At 38.2% G+C, this 16,877-nt stretch overlaps 1 pseudogene; it reads left to right on the top strand.

The window, feature by feature from the left end:
- Positions 1–374: 374 nt before the first annotated feature.
- Positions 375–12,395, top strand: LOC140884431 (PP2A regulatory subunit TAP46-like; annotated as a pseudogene).
- Positions 12,396–16,877: the final 4,482 nt, after the last annotated feature.

A 16,877-nucleotide genomic window follows, 5' to 3' on the forward strand; every position in this document is an offset into this window, starting at 1 on the left:
AAGCGAATTAAGACTCAAAATCCTCCCATTTGATCAACTCCAGGAAAATAAAACCACGCATTTGAAAATTGAAACCCTCGACCATAATCTGCTCCCCATCTTCCCCACCTCGAATTCGTAGCCGGAGATTCTCGACCGTAGTTTTTGTTATTGGCGACGTAGAAGCAGCAGGAAACTCGGCGACATAGTAGTTAAAATTGACTTTAAATGTGGAAAAATCGCGGTGGATAGCTTCGTGAAAGATGTGTTACGTTCACAAGTTTTTACGTCTGAAAGTTGTGTTACACTTGCACAAAGTTCTCGAATTCTCCTCTGATTGTAATCTGCGTTTTCAATTTCACAACTTCAGTAGAGAAACCTAATCAGCAATTGTGGAATTACAGATGGAGGACGTTACGTTGTCAGTTCTATTCGAGCAGACTCAAAAGATTCACCAAATTGCCTCTCATTCCTCAATCGAACAGGTTAAGAAAGAATGTGTATATATATGTGTTATATTATGCTATATTTTCCTTTGATTACGATCTCATTAATATGTTTTGTTTTATTTCATAATAATTTTCAGGAAACTGTGAGAAACGGTTGCGAGCTCTTGAGGAAATGTGAGGATATGATTGAAAAGTTGGGGTTATTTTCATCTAATGAGACGAAGGATGATATCACTACTGCCAACCTCAAATATCTTCTTGTAGGCGTTGAATATTTTTTTGGAGTGTAATGATAGACAAATTATTCTAACTGGATGAATGTACGGTTTTTGTTTTCTGTTTTGATCTTTAAACTCACTTTCTTGCAAATGTAATTGAAAAAAAAAACGCGAATTTATTTTCATTTATGTGATAATCTGATTTATTGGATGCCTCTGAAAGCTATCATGTAAAGGTATTTAACACACGGTCTTTAATACAGGTTCCATATTATCTCGGTGAGTTAACAGAAAAAAAATTCACAAGAAGACCAGATTCGGATTCTTAAAGCTTCACTAGCCAAGTTAAAGGTACAGGTTTTAGATTTTGGCCACACGATAAGGACATGTGCTTACGAAAGTTATTGATATTTTTGTAAAATGTCGAATTTCATTTGGCCATATGTCCAGGAATTTATTTCATTTTGTGAAGCTATGGAGCTAGTGGCAGAAGATGAACTGAAATCATCTATGCAATCAAGGAGTAATTCCTCTGCTAATCAAAGAGCTAAGAAGGTTGGCATCCTCTCTCAGACGTCTTTCACTGAACTTTATAATTCCTTTGTCCGCCTCGTTATTGCGACTAGATTTCTTGAACAAGTGATTGTGCTCCTCCGCATTTAATTCTTGGGAATTACTTCATATTGCTTGCTTCAAATGCATAAAAGCGGCTGAGTCAAAATTGCTTGAAATAAAGGAGCAGAAGGAACGTCGTGGGCGCTCAACTAGAGCAGCTGCACTATCTACTCCCATAGAAACGGGGGAAGAAGATTTGGAGGATGATGATGGAGAAGAGGAAATGGAAGTAAGTTGTGTATTGAGAATTCATTTTAATTAATATAATGTTGTTATGGATAGGTTTGAAGCTTGAGTTACACTGTCTCCGGGCTCTTCCGAAATGTGAAAAACTCATAATTAACAGTTTTATGAAGCACATTTCACTGCTTCCGACTTCTTATAATTAGAATACATGTAGCCAATTTATGTTGCTGCTCTGAATGGTGATAAAGAGGAAGAATTCACCATTTTATAGCCTTAATAACTTGAACAGACATCTCTGGAGTGAGAATTCACCTCTTTTTAACACCAGCACTTTCTTGTTGGCCTGAAGGCTTATTTTTTGTCGGTCATTTCTTTTCCTCTGTGTCAGTATTATGAGGAAAATTTACCCTCGCAATTGCATTTTTTGCGGATGCTTGCTTTTCTGCACTTTTTGAAGTGGGAACATGTTAAATTGTTTGTTAAAAACATTTTCCCATGAATGTTGTCAATGGTAGCTCAATTCGTAACCATTATTTTTGTTTTTCTCTTCCCTTCTTTTCCACACCATTGCATGAATCATAATGATAATTGCTCGGTTGCATACCTGTAGGCATGTATGACCACCATCTCCTTGGCACTATGTAAGGTTGGTCTGGATGTTCCTGATCTTTGGAGATTGTCCTCTGTATTTTAATCTTTTTTCTTTTGTTTCCTTGTTACTTACTCCCGTCTACAATATTAACAGTCGTTTGATTTGTCTGAGATGCTTAAGAAAGAGGAAGAAATGCTCTTAACTGTAAAGGAGAAATAGTCCAAGGTATTAGTCGGTAATATTTTTTTTTCATTTCTATCTTGTTTAAGCAACATTTTGGGAATACGTTCTTTCTGAAATTATATGCCACAGGCTGACACCATTTCCTTTGTTTCCCTTCTCATTCTCTTAAATGTTAGTATTGTATAGGACTATAGGTCTTTTCCCTTGCCTTCTGTTGTCAAGTTCATGATTGCTTTGATTCCTACATTTCATTGTTTTCCGCATGGGACCTGAATCCTCTACTTTGTGTTTATTTCATATACTATAAAGCCCCGTTTTTATCTTAATTGAATTTATTTGAGTTAATCAGAGATTACAGAGTTCCCGAGCTAACTTGATTTTGATCAGGGTCCTTTTTGCAAAAATTGGATTTTTCAGGGACTAAAACGCAAATTGTGGATTTTTTATATTATCTACTCTTAGAAATTGGTTGAAAAAGTCTTCTTCATCCCCTCCAAGCCGTCTCCCTCCATTCTCACGCCTCCAAGCTTTTCCAAGCTTTGGGATTCCAGTCCGAGCACGATCCGGCCGTTAGAATTTATTTCTGAAGGCAGTTTAGCGATCACTGCAGCGAGAGCTCCGTTATATCGTAAGTTTTTCTACGATCGGATACATTCTAGTTTTTGGATGTTGTTAGAATCGTTTGAGATTCGAGTATGTTGTTCTCTACAGAGTTCTGATCGTTTATTATCTGTCAGTTTTGAATTAGAGCGACGTTCGGATTTGTTATGATTTTTGGAAGCCATTTTCGAAAATGTGGATTTCGAGATTGATGGGTTTGCTTTGTTTTGGTTGTCTTAGAATTTTTATGAGGTTATATCGCTATTGAACTGCTGTCTGCGTTGTCGGTTTGTTCAGTTATAGCCGTTATGCCGTCGGTTTGAGTTTTGGAGAATTGAACCGTTTTTGAAGTTGTTGAACTTGGCTTGTAAGTCGATCATGGTAATTGATCTTTGATTGTATCTGAACAGATTCGTTTGGAGTTGTCAAGCCCTGTGTTAGCAGCATTTGGTCGTCGAGAATTGAACGAAGAACGGTAAAGAGATTACCTTGAACCGTTGCCTTTGTTGTTGGATTGTTTAGTTGTTGATTAAACCTTTTGTTGTAGCTTATCCAGAGTTGGAACTACTGCATTGAAAGGTAAAAGCAGTCATCGTAGCGGAATAGCATACTCGGGACTGTTGGTTCTCGAGTTTCCCCTTTTTAAATCACATATTGCATTGATACTTGTTCTAGCATGTGAAACTTGTATTTGTTGATTGATTGAGTTTTTGTTATGTGGCTTATGTTTATGTTTCTGTTATGCATTCATCTTGAGCCTACTTTGATTTCAGCGGGCAGAACCGCCCTTTTTGTTAGACGTTTGGGAACTATGATTGAGTGGCATAGGCTGTAGTATTTCGCCTAGTGCTAGCATACTCATTATGGTTGCTCAAAGTCTAGAGGAGTGGGATACGTGGCACCACCTCGATTGGGAGAGTCGGTGAGTCGTTACGTGATCTCATCCTCGGGATCCCAAAAGCAGAGCAATACTCCCGTGTTTATCAGAACCGATATCCTGGTTTTAAAGACATGCATATCATTAACTTCGACTTGAATATGTGGTTTGATAGTATGTTGTATATTCATTACTTGATATGTTGCTTTTACTGGGATTATCATTCTCACCGGTTATCCGGCTGTTGCTTTGTTTTGTATGTGTACTTGGCAACAGGAAGGGCAGGATCAAGTCAGCATAGACCTGGTTAGCGTCCAGAGCAAGAGATAGAAGTGAGACTCGTTTAGAAGTCGAATCAGCATGTCAACCTAGTTATGTTTTGCGATCATTTTTAGTCATTCGAACTTCTCGTATATGTTTTGTAAGCAAGAAACGATGTAGGTGCTATCGAATTGAATGTTGCTCTTCCCTAAACCTTTCTTGTATTGTTATTGGAATGTCAAATACTCTTAATGCAAGTGTTTAGGTTTTGATTGAGTTTATTACAGTGCCTTAACTTTTCTGGGCGAGGGGACGGCGCGGGCGCGCGGCCTCTTTGCGAGGTATGAGCGCGGGCGCGCTGGGATTTGCGGGACGTAGGCGCGGGCACGCTGATGTCAGCGCGGGCGCGCGAGCCTCCTTTTTAAAAAAAAAAAAATATTTATTGGGTTCTTGATTACTTATCGCTTGTTGTCTGATATTAGTTGTTTAGAAATGAGGTCTCACATTAAGCGGGCGCGCTTCCTTGGGCGCGGGCACGCTGGGATTTGCGGGACGTAGGCGCGGGCGCGCTGATGTCAGCGCGGGCGCGCGAGCCTCCTTTTTTTAAAAAAAATATATTTATTGGGTTCTTGATTACTTATCGCTTGTTGTCTGATATTAGTTATTTAGAAACGAGGTCTCACATTAAGTGGTATCAGAGAGTTAAGATTTTTGGTCGAACTAGAGTGAGCAGGTAGATCGAGTCTGCATGTATTGGCTCCTCGCATGTGTTTGAATTATTTTAACTATGTACTTAACTCCATGCGAGCATGCTTTATTATTGAGAATTATTGAATTACATGGTTATGTGATTTAATTTATAAAGCATGATCTACTTGAGATATAACTGTTTCTGTTACCGACTGGTATCCGGTATTCCAAGCGGTTGTAAGGGCACTGATTGTAGCGATTGAGATATCTCGTATCCTAACCTTTGATTATCAGATGGGTCCTCGTCGAGTGATAAACAGAAACACACCGCCATTTATCCCTGCGACTGAGCAAGCTAGCACTGAGGTTGATCAGTTGGATGCTTCAGCGACTCCTATGGAAACCTTGCTGAAGAGGTTTCAGTCGTTCAATCCACCATTGTTGATGGGTTCAGGAAATCCAGTTGACTGTGAGAGTTGGTTGGATGATATGGATCAGTTGTTTGATTCCATTGACTACACAGATGACCGCCGAATCAGGTTAGTAATTCATCGGCTGCGTGGTGGTGCTAAGAGCTGGTGGATCATGACAAAGAAAGCATTTGAGAGTAGAGGTACAGAGGTTACTTGGACTCTTTTTAAATCTGAGTTTTATAAGCGGTTTTTCCCTATCTCGTATCGTAAGGATAAGGGAGCAGAGTTTGCAAATCTGAAGCAAGGGAATCTGAACATTGAAGAGTACGTGGCTAAGTTCTATAGTCTGTTGCGTTTTGCACCGCTAATTGCCGGAGATGAAGAAGCTAAGGCAGATCAGTTCATCAACGGGTTGAACCCCGATGTCTTCACGTTGGTTAACACCAACAGGCCTAGCAACTTTGCGGATGCCATGAATTACGCAAAGGGAGCAGAAGCAGGCTTGTGGAGGCAAAAAGGTAATCAGGGGGCACCTCAACAGCAGAGGCAGTATCAGAACCAACCATCTCAGTACCAGAATCAGCCACCTCAACATCAGAACCAGCAGCAGAGGTATGAAGGTGGTAGCAGTGGGGGAAACAGAAAGGATCAGTACAGAGCAAGAGGTAAACAGTTCAAGAGGCAAGGAAACAGTTCGTCCAGTTCCAGTGGTTCGAAGCAATTCGGTTCAGGACCGAGTTTTGGGTCATCATCCTTGTACTGCAGCAAGTGTGGAGGAAGACACTCACCGGATCAGTGTGTGGGAGTCTTCGGCAATTATAACACATGTCAGCAACCGGGACACTTCTCTAAGGTGTGCCCTCAACGTAATAGAGATAGAGCTCAGAGTGGGAGTTCGTCTAGACCTGCAGCTCAGCCGGAGAGGCAGTCGTCTGCAGTGCACTCTTTCCAACCTCAGCAACAGCAGAACAGACAGGGAGGTAGCTCTAGTGCAAATCAGCCTCCGAGACAGCAAGCACGAGTCTTTGCATTGACAGAGGATCAGGCTCAGGCAGCACCTGACGATGTCATAGCAGGTAACTGTTCGATTTTCGGTCATTCTGCTCATGTCTTGATAGATACAGGTGCTTTCCATTCCTTTATCTCTGAGAAATTTGTGTTATTGCATGCTTTGCCAACTGAATTGTTGCCTACAGTAGTAGCTGTTACTTCACCTTTGGGTGTAGGAATTGTTTCTGTCAGACTAGTCAGGAACTGTGAACTTTGTTTTGAGGGAAATTTGTTAGAATTCGACTGTATTGTGCTTGGGTTGTCAGATTTTGATTGTATTGTCGGTATAGATGCTTTGACCAAGTACAGGGCAACAGTTGATTGTTTTCTGAAAGTTGTCAGGTTCAGACCTGAAATGACAGACGAGTGGAAATTCTTTGGTAATGGTTCTCGATCTAGAATTCCTTTGATTTCAGTATTATCTATGACTCGTTTGTTACAGAAAGGTGCAGAAGGATTTTTGGTGTATGCAGTTGATGTACTGAAATCTAGCCCAGCTTTGGTAGATTTACCAGTGGTTAGAGATTTTGCTGATGTGTTTCCGGAAGATGTTCCTGGATTGCCACCCATTCGAGAGGTTGAATTCAGTATTGACTTAGTGCCAGGTACTCAACCTATTTCAAAAGCTCCTTATCGTATGACACTTATTGAATTGAGAGAGTTGAAGGAGCAGCTTGAGGATTTGATTGCCAAGGGATACATCAGGCCTAGTGTATCTCCTTGGGGTGCTCCTGTGCTTTTTGTTCGGAAGAAGGATGGTTCTATGCGGCTCTGTATCGACTACCGCCAATTGAATCAGGCTACAGTTAAGAACAGGTATCCTTTATCCCGAATAGATGACTTGTTTGACCAGCTGTAGGGTTCTTCTGTCTACTCTAAGATTGATCTGAGGTCAGGTTATCACCAGTTGAGAGTGCGAGAGGAAGACGTTCCTAAGACCGCATTCAGGACGAGGTATGGTCATTTTGAGTTTATAGTCATGCCGTTCAGTTTGACTAACGCCCCAGCGGTTTTTATGGGTTTGATGAACCGTATCTTTCAGCGTTATTTAGATGAGTTCGTCATTATCTTTATCGATGATATTCTTATCTACTCGAAGAACCGTACTGACCATGCAGAGCACTTGAAAATCGTCTTGCAGATTTTGCAAGTTGAGCAGTTGTTTGCCAAGTTGTCCAAGTGTGAATTATGGTTAGATCGAGTTGTCTTTCTCGGTCATATTATTTCTGAAGATGGGATTTCTGTTGATCCCAGCAAGATTGAAGCGGTTATGAATTGGCCTGGACCTACTTCAGTGCCGGAGATTCGAATCTTCATGGGTTTAGCTGGTTATTACCGTCGTTTCATCGAGGGTTTCTTGTCTATTGCCAAGCCAATTACCCAGCTGACTCAGAAGAATGCGCCTTTTGTTTGGACTCCAGATTGTAAGGCTAGCTTTGTTGATCTGAAGAGGAGACTGACCAGTGCTCCAATTCTTTCTATTCCGAAGGGTACTGGAGGTTTCACAGTCTATTATGATGCTTCTAACCGAGGTTTGGGTTGTGTTCTTATGCAGCATAAGCATGTGGTGGCGTATGCTTCAAGGAAGCTGAAATCGCACGAGACTCGTTATCCGGTTCATAATCTTGAACTAGCTGCGATCGTCTTTGCTTTGAAGATATGGCGTCACTATCTTTATGGTGAGTTCTTCGAGATTTTTTCTGATCATAAGAGTCTTAAGTACTTGTTTTCTCAGGCAGAGCTGAATATGAGACAGAGAAAGTGGTTAGATCTGTTGAAAGATTTCGACTGTGAGATCAAGTATTATCCGGGGAAGTCGAATGCAGTTGCAGATGTGTTGAGCCGAAAGCTTTGTTCTTTATCTCTTTCTACTATTGGTGTTTCTCAGTTGATCGATGATTGTTGCACTTATGGTTTAGAGTTTGAAACAGATAGGGAGACTATCAGAGTGTTTGCTATTCAAGCCGAACCGGAGTTGTTTATTGCAATCAGAGAAGCACAGAAGTCTGAGCCGAGCATTCAGGTCTCAGTAGGGAAAGTCAGATCTGGGCATCAGTCTGAATTCCAGGTTAGAGATGAAGTCTTGTTTGTGAATAACCATCTTGTTGTGCCTGATGTTCCGGAGTTGAGACAGCGTATTATCCGAGAGGCTCATTGCAGTCTGTTCAGTATTCATCCGGGAGGTCGTAAGATGTACAACGATCTGAAGAACCAGTTCTGGTGGAAGAGAATGAAGAGCGACGTAGCGAGGTTTGTATCTCGGTGTTTGAATTGTCAACAGGTGAAAGCAGAACGGAAGCGACCAGGAGGTCTGTTGCACAGTTTATCTGTTCCTGAATGGAAGTGGGATCACATTTCCATGGATTTCGTCACGAAGCTACCACGATCCGTTCGAGGATGCGATGCCATTTGGGTAGTGATCGACCGATTGACGAAGTCTGCGTGTTTTATTCCGTACAGGATGACGTATTGTCATGATCAGATGGTTGAGTTGTATGTTAGCAATGTTGTGAGACTGCATGGTGTGCCGAAGTCGATCGTTTCAGACAGAGATCCTAGATTCACTTCTCACTTCTGGCACAGTCTTCAGGGGGCACTTGGTACTCGATTGCATCTGAGTACAGCTTATCATCCTCAGACCGATGGACAGTCAGAGCGGACTATCCAGACGTTAGAGGATATGCTGCGAGCGGTAGTGCTAGACTTTGGCACTAGTTGGCAGGATTCTTTGCCTCTTGTCGAGTTTTCTTACAACAACAGCTTCCAAGCGAGTATCGGTATGGCGCCTTTCGAGGCTTTGTACGGCAAGAAGTGCCGATATCCGCGGTTTTGGGATGATTTATCCGAGTCACCAGATTTAGGACCGGAGATGCTTAGAGATATGGCAGAGCAGGTTAAGATCATTCAGACCAGAATGAAGTCAGCTCAAGATAGACAGGCGAAGTATGCGAATGTCAGGCGTAGACCTCTGAGTTTTGATCAGGGAGACCGAGTCTTTCTGAAGATTTCACCTTTCAGAGGCACTGTCAGATTCGGTAAGAGAGGGAAGTTATCTCCGAGATTCCTCGGGCCGTACGAGATTCTCGAGAAGATAGGCGATCGTGCCTACAGACTTGCACTTCCTCCGTCTTTATCTGGTATTCACGACGTTTTTCAAGTCTCTATGCTGCGAAAGTATCAACCAGATATTTCTCATATCCTTCAGCCTGACGAAGCCGAGTTAGACGAGACTCTGAGCTACTTTGAGCGACCGATTCAGATCCTTGATCGAAAGGAGAAACAACTCAGAACCAAGTCGATCCCGTTAGTGAAAGTGCAGTGGAGCCGTCACGGAGTCGAGGAAGCGACTTGGGAGACAGAATCTGACATGACACAGCGTTTTCCAGAGTTATTCAGTTGACGTGAGTTCTTCTTACTGTCTTTAGTTCTTTATTCTAGCTTATGAGTTGTGGTTCTCGTTGATTTCGAGGACGAAATCTCTTCTTAGTGGGAGAGAATTGTAAAGCCCCGTTTTTATCTTAATTGAATTTATTTGAGTTAATCAGAGATTACAGAGTTCCCGAGCCGACTTGATTTTGATCAGGGTCCTTTTTGCAAAAATTGGATTTTTCACGGATTAAAACGCAAATTGTGGATTTTTTATATTATCTACTCTTAGAAATTGGTTGAAAAAGTCTTCTTCATCCCCTCCAAGACGTCTCCCTCCATTCTCACGCCTCCAAGCTTTTCCAAGCTTTGGGATTCCAGTCCGAGCACGATCCGGCCGTTGGAATTTATTTCTGAAGGCAGTTTAGCGATCACTGCAGCGAGAGCTCCGTTATATCGTAAGTTTTTCTACGATCGGATACATTCTAGTTTTTGGATGTTGTTAGAATCATTTGAGATTCGAGTATGTTGTTCTCTACAGAGTTCTGATCGTTTATTATCTGTCGGTTTTGAATTAGAGCGATGTTCGGATTTGTTATGATTTTTGGAAGCCATTTTCAAAAATGTGGATTTCGAGATTGATGGGTTTGCTTTGTTTTGGTTGTCTTAGAATTTTTATGAGGTTATATCGCTATTGAACTGCTGTCTGCGTTGTCGGTTTGTTCAGTTATAGCCGTTATGCCGTCGGTTTGAGTTTTGGAGAATTGAACCGTTTTTGAAGTTGTTGAACTTGGCTTGTAAGTCGATCATGGTAATTGATCTTTGATTGTATCTGAACAGATTCGTTTGGAGTTGTCAAGCCCTGTGTTAGCAGCATTTGGTCGTCGATAATTGAACGAAGAACGGTAAAGAGATTACCTTGAACCGTTGCCTTTGTTGTTGGATTGTTTAGTTGTTGATTAAACCTTTTGTTGTAGTTTATCCAGAGTTGGAACTACTGCATTGAAAGGTAAAAGCAGTCATCGTAGCGGGATAGCATACTCGGGACTATTGGTTCTCGAGTTTCCCCTTTTTAAATCACATATTGCATTGATACTTGTTCTAGCATATGGAACTTGTATTTGTTGATTGATTGAGTTTTTATTATGTGACTTATGTTTATGTTTCTGTTATGCATTCATCTTGAGCCTACTTTGATTTCAGCGGGCAGAACCGCCCTTTTTGTTAGACGTTTGGGAACTATGATTGAGTGGCCTAGGCTGTAGTATTTCGCCTAGTGCTAGCATACTCATTATGGTTGCTCAAAGTCTAGAGGAGTGGGATACGTGGCACCACCTCGATTGGGAGAGTCGGTGAGTCGTTACGTGATCTCATCCTCGGGATCCCAAAAGCAGAGCAATACTCCCGTGTTTATCAGAACCGATATCCTGGTTTTAAAGACATGCATATCATTAACTTCGACTTGAATATGTGGTTTGATAGTATGTTGTATATTCATTACTTGATATGTTGCTTTTACTGGGATTATCATTCTCACCGGTTATCCGGCTGTTGCTTTGTTTTGTATGTGTACTTGGCAACAGGAAGGGCAGGATCAAGTCAGCGTAGACCTGGTTAGCGTCCAGAGCAAGAGATAGAAGTGAGACTCGTTTAGAAGTCGAATCAGCATGTCAACCTAGTTATGTTTTGCGATCATGTTTAGTCATTCGAACTTCTCGTATATGTTTTGTAAGCAAGAAACGATGTAGGTGCTATCGAATTGAATGTTGCTCTTCCCTAAACCTTTCTTGTATTGTTATTGGAATGTCAAATACTCTTAATGCAAGTGTTTAGGTTTTGATTGAGTTTATTACAGTGCCTTAACTTTTCTGGGCGAGGGGACGGCGCGGGCGCGCGGCCTCTTTGCGAGGTATGGGAGCGGGCGCGCTGGGATTTGCGGGACGTAGGCGCGGGCGCGCTGATGTCAGCGCGGGCGCGCGAGCCTCCTTTTTTTAAAAAAAATATATATATATTTATTGGGTTCTTGATTACTTATCGCTTGTTGTCTGATATTAGTTGTTTAGAAACGAGGTCTCACATATACCATGCTCAACTTCCGCAATATGTCAATCTGTAAGAATTGATACATCGCTTTTTGTAGGAAGGGGACGACGACTATTCACAATCTACTCTTAATGGAGCCCACCCACAAAGCTGAAGCCTGGCATCGTGATGCTGCGGCAAGGGCTAGATATACTAAACCTGAAACTCCTATTACATGTGCTACTTTTGCTCAAGATGTTTTAGAAGGTCGAGCAAAGGTGTCGCAGTTTCACGATCACAAGCACCAACCAATGATATTCGGACCAGCAAGCCTAGTTTCCAAAAACCCAACAGGCGAGAGAGAAAGAATCGCAGCCCAAGTTTTCCAACCTCATCACAGGTATGCTGCTGCTACTCTTAATATTTCAAAAATCATTTGACTCTCCACTTTGAACATGCGTTTGAGGAAAAAGGAAAGAAATAAGAATGGTTCACATTTTCAGAATGCCAACCATGAGTATCGAAGAAGCTGGGTTGAAGGAGATAAAGGCAAGAGAAGAATGCAAAGCTCATGGAAGAAGCGAACTCGTCATGGTATAAGGACAATCGTCAGTCAAAGCCAGGTGAGGATGATGAGGAAGATGATGATGCGGCACAAGAGAAGGCAAGGGCGTGGGACGACTGGAAATATGACAACCCTCGTGGTGCAGGCAATAAGAATTTCACACCCTGTGGACAAGGTTGAAGATGTTGAAATTTCTATCATGTCATAAAGTAGAATTTACACAAATAAAATTAGCTGATAATTGCTTCGGTTTTCCGTGTGCCTAGCGATTCAGTTCCCGTTTTGTTGTGGTGATGTTATAAATTATGAACATTTCCTTGTATAATATATTAATAGACTCACAGAGCCGTTTTTATTTGGAGGCAGAAGAGTCGTTCGACTCGGGTCCATTTGTTTTTGGGGTCCATGATTTTGAAAAAAAAAATATATAAAATTGTAAATTGATCCAATATAAATTAATTGTTCTTGGACTTTTTTCATTCATATCATAGAAAATTATTTTTCCTTTATCTACTGCCTAATATAAATTTTTTTTTATTATTTCTGGACCTATTGATAAATTTATTTATGAAGTTTATTACTCCTAGGTCTCTTGATAATGTTTTTCAAATATAAATTATTTTTTCCGTGCCCAATATAAACAAAAAAAAAACTTTTTTTATTCCCTGAATTTATTATATAGTAGTGTAATTGGACCAATATAAAAACATATTTTCTGACTCATAGGGTTGTTCTGATATTAATGAGGATGGAGTTGACATTCTTGATGTTTTCATTACCAAGAGAAACAAAATCGGCAATGGATGTAGTGAATACTTGAAAAAAAATAGATGAGTATTTCTCTAATGCTCATATTGATTATAAAATTTTGTTGACTATATTTTTTACAGTTGTAAGTGCAAAACAAAATTTCTCAAATTTAAAGCTCTTCAAAACTTTTTCTCAATAAATCATGTCATAAAAAAAGATTGAATGAATTGGTTATGCTATTAATTGAGAAAAAAATTCCTGAACAATTTGATCAATATTGTTAGCTCTAAACTGTTAGACGAGTTGTTTTATAGTAATCATTTTGTACATGTTTGATCTTATTACTCAATTAAAATAGAAATATTTTGACTATTGCATATTTTTTAAATCGAAAAATTTGTTATTAGTTTAAAAGAATATGAAAGACACATTACGATTTAGGGAACTCTTTTAAAAGTTAGACTCAGGCCCAAAAATTGTTAGGATCGACCCTGTAGACTCAGCGGACGAGTATGTTTCGTATCGTTCGTTCGGAAAATCAATTGATATTTGTTTTTAATTTGTGTTTTTGAATTAATATATATATATATATTTTAAAAAATAAATTTATTTTCTATTTTTGACATACATTTCCGTAATGACGAGACTCACCAAGCAAGTTAGGATATATATAGTTGGTACGAGAGTGAGGTGGGAATAGATTGATGCTCATTTTCACACCTATCATTCTTATTTTTGTACAAAATTCATTTATATAATTAGTTTGTTTAATTTCAAATACTCTACTTCTATATAATAATAATAATAATAATAATAATAATAATAATAATAATAATAATAATAATAATAATAATAATAATATTTTATTATAATAGTATATATAAAATTATAAATTATTATATAATATTATATAATAAATAGTATCTATTTAAATTTATTTATCTTTTCTGAGAGGATATTTAAATTTTTTATCGATGTTAGTAATATCATTTATTTATATATATATAATTATTATTTTTTAAAATATTAATTACAATTAAATTTATTATTATTATTATTGATAATTATTAATTATTATTAATTACAATTATTTATTATTATTTTTATTATCTATTTTTATTATCAAAATAAAATTACTATTATATAAAAAATAATGATAATAATAACACTAGTATTATTATTATAGGTTTAGATTAGTTAAACTAAATAACATTTATAATAACAACATATTTGAGTAGCTATTATTTTTATTTTTAATTAAAAATATTTGATTATTAAAAATATTTTTATTCCATTCATTTTTTATTTCTTCATGTATAATAATTAGAATGAAATATAACTACATTTTCATCCTTATTTCGTTTCAAAATTGATTTCATTCTCACACTAGTAGAAAAATCGCCAAAGACTTCGGTTATTAACCGAAGTCGTAGGTAGATAATTACCGAAGTAGTGTCACGTGAAGTAATAGGGTATATTTTACTTCGCTGTATATCCGAAGTCGTATCCCTTAAATTACCGAAGTCTTTGGTCGATTCATAGAGCCAAAATCGGTTCAAAATTGGACCGGTGCCGAAGTAAAAACATATTTTTTACTTTGCTAATTTCACAAGTTTGCGAAGTAAAAAATATGCTTGTACTTCGTCAATTAATGAATTTGACGAAGTAAAAACAATCATTTTACTGCGTTAATTTCATATATTACCGAAGTAAAATGCATTTTTCTACTTCAATGATTAATGAAATTGCCGAAGTAATAGAATAGATGTTACTTTCATAATTTTAATGAAGTAAAAACATATATTACCAAAGTAAAATGAAGTAAAAACACATTTTTCTAATATTATCGAAGTAAAATACATTCTTCTACTTCACCATTTAATTTTAATAAAGTAAAAACACATTTTTCTAATACACTAATAATATTAATAAATCCATCCCAAAACGATACATTCATAAATTCACAAGTTCATCCACCACAATAACCCGAAATTATGCATATATCCACACGTATTTCCACAAAACTAAACATGTACACATAGACAAAAGAAAGTATTATCCCAACGTGCATGACATATTTAAGAACCTACATACGAGTAGACAAATTCACTTCATTCACTTCTAACTTTATCAAATTGATCTTGACTGTAACAATGAATCTTGACGCATCCTGCAAACTGAAATTCAAAAAAAGATAGGAAAGTCACGATAAACCAACAAGGCAGAGTTGCAAACTGAAATTTAAAACAAAGAATAAGCAGAGCAACCTATGTAGAAAACAAAGAATTGGACAAGCAAAGTTGCATATTATGTTCCAAATAAGGGAGAGTTGCAAACTGACATCTAAAACAAAGAAGAAGCAGCAACCTATTTAGCAAACAAAGAATCTGCATAAAATAATGTTTGCTGTCATTGCAGATTATATTCCATAAAAACATATAACTTTAAGTGAGTTCGAGTTATGTGAGTTCTATACACGAGTGAGCTGTAATTTTAAGATCAATCCAAGAACTTGCCAAGAACATAAGGAATGGAACCTCGAAAACTATTAGCAGCAAACGGCCCCGAAACAACCCCTCCTCAAAAAATCCCCATAACAACCTCAAAACCGCGCCAAAACATCCCAAAAAACCTCTACAAATGCATCCAAAATACATGCCACCAAATCTAAATACAGTACTCCGGAATTCAGACCCAAACGGCCCGAAACAACCCTCAAAAAGCCCAAAAACAGTACTCAAAACCGCTTCAAAACTGCCCACAAAACCTCCAAAAATGCATCCAAAATACATGTCACCAAGTCTATATTTACAAATAATTCCAAACATGAAAATACAGAAAATGTGTCTGCATAACACCAAATTTCTTATGGATCTTATCAATATCATCTATTTTTCTGAATTTTATTTCCCACCATGAATTTTGATTGACAGAGTTTCTGCATAACCATGCATTGGTTTTGAATTAAGTACACAAAATAGATGCTCATGATCATTTATTCCATGCTCAAACTTCACTGGTTTTGGTTACACGAAATTTAAGAGCTTCTTCTTTCTGTGTTCTGCATACACAATAAATAGGATATAATACACGCTTAACTCCTTGAGAAAGTAACAGTTCAATCTGAGATGAAAGGTAAAAAGTTTTTATCAGCATAGCTATGAAGTTACTCTCTATAAAAATATATAAACAACTTGCTGTTAAATGAGAGGGAAAAACATATCATAAATTTGAAGAAAAAAATTGCTAAGTCATTCGGACCCCTAGCTGGGGCCAACTACTAACCTGTTGTCTGAAATACGCTTTTCAGCTTTTGAGGCTGAGCTAACAAGAGATTCTGATAGTACCTTTAGCTTATCAACCTGCACAGTGAAGATGAGAACATCAGGGATCCGAGAACAAAACTTTTTCAAGATTCGACCTGTGTTGTTTGAGTAATTATTTGAAACCATCAACAAGATCCGAGGACAAAACTTTTGCAAGCTATCAAAGAATTATTGTGTTATTTCCTTATAAAAAATGGTTCCATTCTATAGTTCAGATATACCAGAAATGCACTTCCAACCGAATTTCCTAGGTTTGAGATCCAAACTGTGTCAGAGTAATCAATTTAATTTGTCTACAGCAACAGCGTGGTGAGAGTTACCTTCTGATTATGAGCAATAGGAGAATCCCTAATTTTCAAGACTTTCTTCCACAAAAGAAGTTCCTCTAACCGTGAACAAAGTTTAATTTGTTCAACCTCGTCATCTCGAGACAGCAGCGATTGTAATCAGATTAATGCAATAGTTGTTAGAACTTAGATTTTATGTTTACCAATTAGCAGTCTCAAGAACCAACATGATCAAATGAGAACTAGAGTATATATAGTTACTGAAAGAGGCATCAGGTCAATGTTGAGACAAGGATCACTACTTTATAGTTATAAATGGCTCATGGTCATTAGTTTGCCATTTATTCCACCAATGGAATTGTCAGATTGTGGCCAGTGATTTGGAAGCTATGCTACAAATGGGATTGAGTCGGGATTCATAAAATAATAGCAGTGGAGACTCTCTGAA

Source organism: Henckelia pumila, chromosome 2 (genome assembly GCF_033568475.1).
Source record: "Henckelia pumila isolate YLH828 chromosome 2, ASM3356847v2, whole genome shotgun sequence".
In the NCBI taxonomy this organism is placed as follows: Eukaryota; Viridiplantae; Streptophyta; class Magnoliopsida; order Lamiales; family Gesneriaceae; genus Henckelia; species Henckelia pumila.